Genomic DNA, 10248 nt, shown 5'->3' with positions numbered 1-10248 from the left:
GTGTTATGTAGCCTTCTGTTTTACCAAACAGTGTGCTGATGTTGTGATACTAGATTATTGTGTTATATAGCCTTTTGTTGTACCAAACAGTGTGCTGATGTTGTGATACTAGATTATTGTGTTATATAGCCTTTTGTTGTACCAAACACTGTGCTGATGTTGTGATACTAGATTATTGTGTGTTATGTAGTCATGATGAAATTTGTACAGTTATTATTAGGTGTAATGCTCAAAATTAATGTCAGCATCTTGATGCATTTTTTATTCCACGTTATCTTGTTACTGAAATAAAATCTTATTTTTGTTTGTAATTGCTTTATTGTAGATAAATATTTATCAATTACTGAAAGTATAAGTTATTACATCAAGTGCTGCAGTGATTATGACTACTGTAATCTTCACTTAGCCCCAACATTAGCACCCAGAATTCCCACAGGTGAGCCCAGTCTTTGTGTTATACTTTGAACACATCATAACAATACTGCTAAAAGCTTAAAAATTACTAAAATAATAAAATGTAAATTCCAGATTGTTGCCAGCTTTTGGAAGTGACATTCATTAAAATGTATGAATAGAAGTTAATTGTAATATGTTAATAGTATGTTTCTTTCTCCCATGCTTTTTTCTTAGATTTTACTTTGTGTAAAGTGTGTCTCAAAACCTTGGTTTGTAAGTATTCTTTTTGAACTCACACTTTGGAGTAAAAATGTAAAATTGTACAATTAATAAACGCAGACAACACAGCTTTTAACTCTAGCTGAACCCTTCGTCTGTAGAACACTAGATAACAAATAGCAGTCATGAACAAGATAAAAACTAACAAATATAGTTGGGAATTGGATTGAGAATAATGTGATCAGAGGGATTAGAATTTACAGTTCAACACTAGAATGAAAAGAGATTAAATTTAACATGTTAGAATAATGATTATGAGCATAATTATAATCATAATCTCATTGATTATTTTTGACTAGGGTATATTGTAGTGTTTTGAATCTTGTGTTCATAGTTTAAGCCAGTATTTCTGGTTGATGTCATCAGTTTACATGTACAGTAAATTAGTATTGTAGACTTGCATATGAATATCTCATAAAACTAGATGCTACTGGCAGTTAAATCTTGTGATAACTACCAGTTACTATTTCATTGTCATTTATTTGCTTTTTATTTCCTTAGTGCTCTTGTATTTAAAGGGTAGTCTTTTGAACATTAAACACATGAGAAAAAAAGAGAATTGTATACGAGTTGGGTTGAATATGTATGTGTGTGTGTAACATTGTTATCAAAATAAGTAACATATTTGGACATTCTTGTAGTATATTGTATGTTCATAATAAAATATAGTTGCAGTTTTTCTTTTATATGATTTGTAGGAACATTTCAATTTATAAATTCTAACAGTTTCAATATTTTATTTTACCTACTGTTAAAATCAATCCGTTACCTAAGTAGTTGGTGTACTCAATCAAATAGTACACTTGTATCTTTATATGGAGGACAAGATAATTGGTTTTAAGTATTTGTGTAAGTTGGAATGCATACTATCAGTGTAAGCTGAATATCTGAGGTCTTTGCAGATCAAAATTTTGAGTATGTCTACTTTTTAGATAACTGAGGGTTATGTGAAGTACACTGTTATACTAAAATTACTTGTACATTGTAAAATTAAAATAATAGTCTTTGCTGTAATGTGAGATGCAATCATAGGTATGCAAAACTATATGTCCATAGCTTCATGGATCCATTCTTCCTTAACTTGCAGAGGGTGTCATATAGTGTACAAATTTCTTAATGTACTTTACTGCCATGTTTTTATAATTAAAATATTATACATAGTATTTCCATTATATTTCAGTATTTATATTCAATCTCCTTAAAGACATTGGTTAGAAAGAAGGTGTGCTTATAAAATTGTATATTGTTCAAAATCTGTACACAAAAATGTTATTCTCATCTCACAGAGGTTATACAATGTCTTGTAAGTTTGTATGTACACCTGAACTTTGTGACATTTGCATATTGTTGTCAAATAACTAAGTTATTGTATCTTTATTCCATTTCAAGGGTCTGTTTTTGAATGCTCTCCCTCTAAGATTTATTTCCTCGTCCATCTTACTGCAGAGGTTTCACTTATTCTGTACATAGGTTGCCATGGTATTTGTTTGGCTTCTAAAAGTTTTGTTTCCTTGAACTCAATCAGCATTCTTCAACCTTTACATTTTCTTTATGATGCTTGTTTGATTGGCTCTTTCTCCCCACCCCCTCTTCTTTTATTGTAATCTTCTACCAACATTGATGGTTTTTCCTAATCTGTATTCTGAACTGGCTTATTGAATATTGGATCTTATGAACAGCATTTTACAACACAAGTCTTATGGGCTTTCTACTTTGTTCTCTTCTTACTGGAATTTTATTTGCTACCTTCTTCCTGATGACATAGTATGTTTTCAGTACATACTCATCCAGAATAGGCATATTTGGCCTATTGTACTATTTGTTTCTAGTGCTTTGAATACAACTGGTCAGGGTTTGCATTCATTCTAACGTTCTTCTGGGCTCCTTCCAACACAGTATGTTTTATAGAAAATCATTGCAGGTTTTTAAAATTATTTTTAACTAACATGTACTATATTAAGTACAGAAGGTGTGTATATCATGGGACTTCTTTACGGAGAACAAGCTTGACTATGGTGAATAATAAAACTGTCTCATCATGCTTATCTTTAAAACATTAGATATGTTGTATTGGTGATGTGCAGTAGACTTTTATTAAGCTCCAGCACTCAGCCACATGGCCAGAATCATAGGACCATGACCCTAACCATATTGATCGTTTATATATTCTGTCACCAGCTTTTAATGGCCAGTTCTACGAGACTGTTACTATCCCTGGAATTGCAGGCCTTTCCTTGGTTCTGTACACCATTCAGATTTCACTTTCTGTGAATATTTTGTACAACAATTTGTTTTATTTTTTCTTTCAATTTTTACAGTTATTCAGAATTACTTGCTCTTTAAAAACCCTAGTTTCATAGTTTTCACTACTTTTCAACTCTTCATATTTTCACCTTAAAACAATATAATTTAAATATAAAAACCTTGTCTTTAAAAATTTATTTTGGTTGTGGTATTTTGTGTTTAAAAACACAAAGTTCATAAAATATAAAGGCAGTTCTCTGTATTTAAAACAATTCAAACAGTGTATCAGATTAGGTACATAGAGTTCTGAACAAACATGATGGATGTATGAGGCATGTCAATGACTGCAAAGTTAAATAGAAGTAGGTTAAATCTAATACATAACACATGATATCCACCAAACATCTCTAGTACAAAAGAATTGATGGAATTGTCTAGTAAATGACCTGCTAAAATTCAGTACATATAAAATGGATTTATATAGAAGTATTGTGTGGTTAAATTAATTGACTTGTAACTGTCTGTTTACATAAAGCTATCCCATGGTAGTAAATGGCTTTGGGCATACTACGAGAGGACCCAAGTGCAGCTGTAAAGCAATAGAACTTAAACATAGATTTGAACAGTTTGTTAGCTTTGGCTGTAAGAATAAATATTGTAATTGTATGTTACAATACACAGTCATTTTAGAAAGAAAAAAATGGTAGTTTAGAATTATTTTATAATTTTCATCTTTTCATTTTAACGTACATTGATGGTTTAGCTACAGTTAGTGTTAGAGTAGAGAAAGAAACAGATAGAATATATATATAAAGTTTTACTGCAAACGCTTTTGATATTTATTTAGGAGGTTCTTGACGTTATGCAAATAAAGTATGAAAACTGTAAGATGAGAAAATTATTTTTACTCTTAACAAGAAAATCAGACTGACTCCATAAATTCATAGACAAATTTTATGCAAAAAATACTTCATTAAAAAATTTATTTTTCTGTGTAATGTTTAACTTGTAATGTTTACTAAAAAGTTTCCAAATTTTGGCAAAATACACAGAGTACATTCAGAGCTATAATATGTATAGTTTTGTGATTATATGGTGGTTACGAGAGTTAAGCAGTGGGGAGAAAACAAGAGTAAACAATGAAATGACAAGGAAATCTTATCCAAAATATTAGTTGTAGTAGATTTAGCTATCAGTTGATTTTGTTTTCTATTAAAATATTAATTTTAATAGTAGATCTATCTTGCTGTTAGAAATTGAAGAAATAGTTCAAAAATTGGTAATCTAAGTAAGTACAACAGTAAACTTAAACAGTACAAGTCAATTTGAAAAAGCTGAAGCAATGTTTTTGTGTACTTCAATATGTCACTGAACTTGGATACTACATAAAAAATATACTAGTTTTTTTTTAAAAGTAAGTACCAGTATTTAAAGTTTTCACTTATGCTGACGATGGCTGAATCAAGTGAAAAATTTGGAACCATAATCAAAATATTCTTGCAGATTATAGTATATCCATGTGTGTCGAATGAGATAATTTCTGTTTTTTCAGTTGGTTCTCCAGAAAGAAAACTTGGAACGTTGGAACATACCATAATCATCAGTGGTCCAGTATGCTTTGTCTGTATTGTTACTATAATACTCCTTTCAATGTAGAAACAGAAATGCAGACTGCAACAGTACAGGCAACAAGTAGAAGTAGAACTTATAGTTGGACAACCTGTCAAAGGAAACAGCATTAGAGATATGATAGATATGACCACCTCAGGTTCAGGATCAGGTGTGTGCATGTTTGTAACCTTAAGGCAGTGGTTTCCAAACTTTGTGTCATGGTAAGTTGCTAAGAGTGTCCCAAGAGTTTCACCAAATGAAGAGTAATTAAGAATGTTTAAAAAAAATGTACAAAAAATTTATTGAATATGGTAGCAGGAGCGTCGAGCAAATCAAGGAAAGTGGGTTCAGCTGTTGTCAGTGAAAAAAGTTTGGGAACCACTGTCTTAAGATGTAAATGTTAAACTTTTGAATTAAAATTTTTAAAAAAACAACACTGACCATGAAAATATTAGTGATTTTATTTTAAATATTGTAATTTACCATAAGTTTATAAAAACACATCTAAATATTTTGTATAAATGTGCATACATTTCAGTTAGATTATACAAGAAAACTTTTTTGACTATCACTAAATTACTGAATGTAATGCTTATAAGGACTAAACAGAAAAAAATTTAAAAACTAAATGTATTCTGTGTAAACTTTTAAAGGTTTTAGACATAAAAAACCTGTTTGGTGTTTAACCCTTTTAGACTTAATTTATGATTTATTTATTTGAAGTGAATATTTGTATAATTAATTAGCTATAAATATTCTAGATAATATTTTTTATTTTCTGATTTTCTGTTGCACTGTAGCATAATGGTATGGCTTCATGTAGGAATACTGGTCATTTTCTGTGATGCATTTATTGTATTATAATCTTTAAACTTACATGTGCATTAGGTTATATTTCATCAGCTAGCTATTATTTGATTCAATAACGTTGATTATAGGCATTTCAGCTGAAAATTACCTCATATAGTTAGTTTTACAGGTTGAGTGCCAAAAATGCTAAATTAAATATGTAAGCTCATTTGCACTTATCATAAACAATGATTACTAGTACTGAAACTGTATATTTTTTCCCAATAATCTTGCTCTGTCTGCTTGTGCAGTTTCTCAGTAACAACCTTGCAGCAGAATTTTTATAAAATCAGTCTTCTTCAAAGAATAATCATGTTAATGCTTTCTCACTCCACTTGTGCAGCTTCCAATGAACCTAATGTCTTAGTTTTATGACTTGGAAATATATGTTTAAATATACCAAAAACAGAGAAATCTATTGGAATTGCATCAGGACTCTTGACAGATATATAATCAAGTGGGGTTTTACTTAGGTTTTTTGCCATCTTTCTCATTAAAATAGATAACGATTTCAAGGTGTAGCTGAAAGATTACAAACTTTTGACAAATGATCCTTTGTCACCTTCATCACAATGGCTTTTTTAGGTCAGACGGTTCTCTTTCATAACCAGAACTTTAACTTTATAAATTAAGATATTGGTCCTGATTGGCTTGAAATGTGTTTTTGAATTTCATTGCTGTCCTAAATGCTCTGCTCTGCTGTGCAGTTTTTCTGTTTCCTTTAAAGAACATGTCCTTTTGGCTATCATTTAACAATCTCAGTGTGTGTGAATATTTCTCATTGAATAAATGTGGTCACAAACCCCCATCCCAGCTGCCAGTAAAGTTTTGGAAGCATTTTACAATCTTGGTTAGTACAGTTTGTTTTTATATACAGGACAGTTGCCTGTCTATTTTGTGGCTATTGTTATGAAAAAAATACTGATATTCATAGAAAAGCAATAGCTAATTTACCTTCATTTCCCTAATTTGTAATCACAAATTTAAATAATAATTGGATATTATCAAAGTTACATTTTGTTCTTGTTTTTTTGATTGGTTTTTTCATACAAAATGAAGCATTTCAATGAATCCTTAGGTATTGCTTAAAATTTCCTTGTATACACGCTGAAATGATTAATTGTTTTGCTACCAGTGGAAATTGTGGTCAGCTAAGACAAAGTGTCTGTGTGAGGTGATACTGAGTTGTTCTTTTTTAGTTGATACTTCATATATACTCTAGTTATAAGCAGAAATTTTCTAAATCATAGTTGCTGCCACAGGCTGAGCTCATTGGGGCTCAACGTTGTTTTAGGTGTAACTCTCAATTCTTAGGACATCTTACTTCATATCAACAATCTCTTACTCAATGTGATGCATTTTTGAACTGATTAATATATATCTCATGCTTTTAGGCTCAAATTATGTGTCACATTCCATTTGAAATTAAGTATAAATTAGTAACATATCTATAATTGTTCAATAAAAAAAAAACAATATTACTTATTAGTTTACAGATTTTGTTTAATTTTTACAATCTGATTAGTTTGCTTCTGTAGCTCTGTCCCGTACTTTTAACTTAACTGAATTTTTATATACAGGTCCATATTCTCATAGTCTCTAATACAATTCGGTTACATTTATATTAGGTTTCAATATATGACAGTTGGTAATAAAAAATTATGTGCAGTAAGTTCTTTTATAAAGTGGTTATTAGAATCATAAATCAAGCAGCTTATCTTGCAGGTCATGACCCCCCCCCCAAAAAAAAAAAAAACTTGTTACATACAAGATAAATTTTAAGTTTATTGTAAATAAAACAATTCAGATATTGGAAAATACTAATATTTTTGATCCAGCTTTCAATAAATGTATATATGAATAGGTGTGCCATTGTTAGTTCAAAGAAGTATTGCTTGTCAGATACAGTTAATTGGAATTATTGGTAAGGGTTGCTATGGTGAAGTCTGGGAAGGACATTGGAATGTTGAACTAGTAGAAATGAAAATCTTCTCTTCTAGAGATGAAAGGTTTTGGTTTCGGGTAGTAGAGATCTACCAGACAGTGATGTTTCGCCATGAAAATATTCTTGGATTTGTTGCTGCAGATAATAAGGGTGAATAAATGTTTTAGAATATGGTTAATTTAATTTTAATTTAAGTTTGATCAGATATTCAAAATTTCTGTAAATAAAAATTATTCAAACAGAAAAAAATCAGTAAGAAAACTGACATCAAACAAAAAGAAACAATATTACATCTTTTGAAGAGTAGAATTCATCAAATTTTAAAATGTGATAGTTAATAAAACCAAGAGTAACTTAAGTGTAGAATTTATTTAATTAATCTTTGGTCTCAAATTATGTATGAGCAAGCTCTCTTTTTATACAGAGGCTCTGTTCGTCATTGACCCTTGTTAAGATATTAAAGCAATATGAGTGGATAACAACATCACACTCACCTAAGATGTTTTCCAGTACACTTCATCTGTTTGCATGCTCGAAACAAATGGTGTACTCGCCATCAAACTTTTAAGATATTAAAGTTTTAGTAAACCCTCTACGTATGAAAAGTTCTGTAGTTATTACTTTTCCAAATATTAGTAAATATTCTCTGAATGTGAAAAACTATTTACTAACTATACTTTTTAGGGTATACCCTCAAATACAGTTGAGGTATATTTTTAAACCTAATTTTTGTTTATGGAATTATTTTTAGATTTAAGGATTGTTTTCTTTCACTGAGATCCCCAAATGTTTTTCATATCCATCCTTACTGTCAGCATGATTATGTTGGTTCTACTAAAAAAAACTGTTGAGGTGCATAAAGGAACAAGTAAGTTTAATAGAACAAGTGTACTCAGCACACCTCAGATGAGTGTGATGTCATTGTCCCCTCAAATTACTTTAATATCTTAACAAGAGCCAGTGATGAACAGAGCCTCTGTTTAAAAGAGAGCTTGCTCATACATAAACTTGGGCCTGAGATTAGCCAAGTGAATTCTTCTTTTAAGTTATTTCAGAGTTCATAAGAATAAACATGTATTTTAGATCAATATTTTATGAGTATTATTTTACATTTTCATTTTCAGACAATGGAATGTGAACACAATTATGGTTGATAACTGACTATCATGAAATGGATCTCTGTTTGACTATTTGAGTTGGTCCACAGTGGATCCAAGTACCATGTACAAAATGGACTACTCTATAGCCAATGGTCTGGCACCTACATAAGGAAATTATAGGAGCTCAAGGTGTGTTCATTTGGCAGAGAATATTTTTTTAATATGTGAAAAACACACATATCCAATGTTTCAGTTGATGTAAGAGTATGTCAACAGTCAGTAAATGTGAAGCTTAAATTTTGATGGAAAGTAATTTTTCTCTAGAATAATTAACATAATACTTTACTTCAGAAGTAAAATTAAACTACACTGACCAATAAAACTACTCCATACCTATTGTGTATGACTAAAAGGAAACCTAAATAGTAGCTATTTTGGGAACTTTTGTAGCAGTGTTAGGCATCAACTAGTGAGATTGTATTATGACTCTGTTACAGATTGATGCTGTTTTTTGCTACTGTTGAAATTTTTGACCAAATAAGACCCACAGGTAAGCTAGCTACTGCTCATCAAGATTTGAAGAGTAAGAACATCTTAGTAAAATTTAATGGAATTTGTGTCATTGCAGGTCTGGGACTAGCTGTCCATTATGATCCTACCACAAATTCTATGGATATCCCTACCAACCCCAGAGTGGGTACAAAATGATATCCTGGCTCCTGAGGAGGTACTAGATGAAGTCATGAACATCAATCATTTTGACTCTTTCAAACGTGCAGATGTATATGCTTTTGGCCTTGTCTTATGGGAAACAGCATGGCGATGTAATATTGATGGTAAGTTAATTTCATTGCACTATCACTAAGTATTCAACCTGTAGACTTGTATTTTATCTAATGTATTATAAACTTTCGAGAAGGCCCGGCATGGCCAGGTGGTTAGGGTGCTCGACTCACAATCTGAGGGTCGTGGGTTCAAATCCCCATCCCACCAAACATGCTTGCCTTTTCAGCTGTGGGTGTATTACAATGTGATGGTCAATCCCACTATTTTTGGTAAAAGAGTAGCCCAAGAGTTGGTGGTGGGTGGTGATGACTAGCTGCCTTCCCACTAGTCTTACACTGCTAAATTAGGGACAGCTAGCGCAAATAACCCTCGTGTAGCTTTGCGTTAAATTAATAACAAAAAAACAAAACTTCCTAGATATTTTATTACACCCACATTTGAATGAGGGCATAGGGAAAATACACAATTATTTTCAGCACACATCTTCTAGGTTTACCGAAAGCTATCAGCTTTCAAACATTTCTTTCTAATTTATTTAAACTCAGTCGTTTGTAGATAAAAATGTCTTAGTTACTTTTTTTATATTTTGTGGTGTATGTTGACAGTATAACAAATGTTATATTGCTTTTGCAAAACATAATTTTATTGCTTCCATTTCTGACTCATATCATCATCCCTTGAAGAAACAAGGTTCTCTTGTAAGAACAAAAGAAAAACATCTTATTCACATTCTTTCAACCCTTGCTAATGAGGAAATAGTTTTTATCATGATAAAATAGCTTATTACTAAAATTTTAATCACATTTTTGTTTAATTCAAAGTTTTTAACCTTAAATATCAATTTGTTTAATTATTGGAGAAAAAAATCATATTACTTGTTTCAAAAACAGTACATCAGATTGTTGATTTGTGATGGTATGTTTCTTTGTCAGGCTTCTATGAAGACTTTCAGCTGCCTTATAGTGATATAGTACCATCAGATCCGACCATTGAAGAATGTGAAAAAGTTGTCTGCATAAATAGGCAGAGACCTCCCAT

At 31.0% G+C, this 10248-nt stretch overlaps 1 long non-coding RNA gene across 2 annotated transcripts in view; it reads left to right on the top strand.

Annotated features, from left to right (window-relative positions):
- LOC106472918 overlaps window positions 1-10248 on the top strand; it is a 29263-nt gene extending 19015 nt beyond the window's left edge. The window contains exons 2-6 of one of the 2 annotated variants that reach the window (XR_002613555.1): window positions 326-436; window positions 4472-4699; window positions 8449-8613; window positions 9053-9260; window positions 10143-10248. This is a non-coding gene — a long non-coding RNA (uncharacterized LOC106472918). The remainder of the gene's footprint in view (window positions 1-325; window positions 437-4471; window positions 4700-8448; window positions 8614-9052; window positions 9261-10142) is intronic. The other variant, XR_002613554.1, reaches the window with a different exon arrangement.

The sequence above is a fragment of the Limulus polyphemus genome, unplaced genomic scaffold (assembly GCF_000517525.1).
Source record: "Limulus polyphemus unplaced genomic scaffold, Limulus_polyphemus-2.1.2 Scaffold5732, whole genome shotgun sequence".
Taxonomy (NCBI): Eukaryota; Metazoa; Arthropoda; class Merostomata; order Xiphosura; family Limulidae; genus Limulus; species Limulus polyphemus.
Note: the sequence above shows the minus strand (reverse complement) of the source record. Positions and strands in the feature narration are given on the sequence as shown.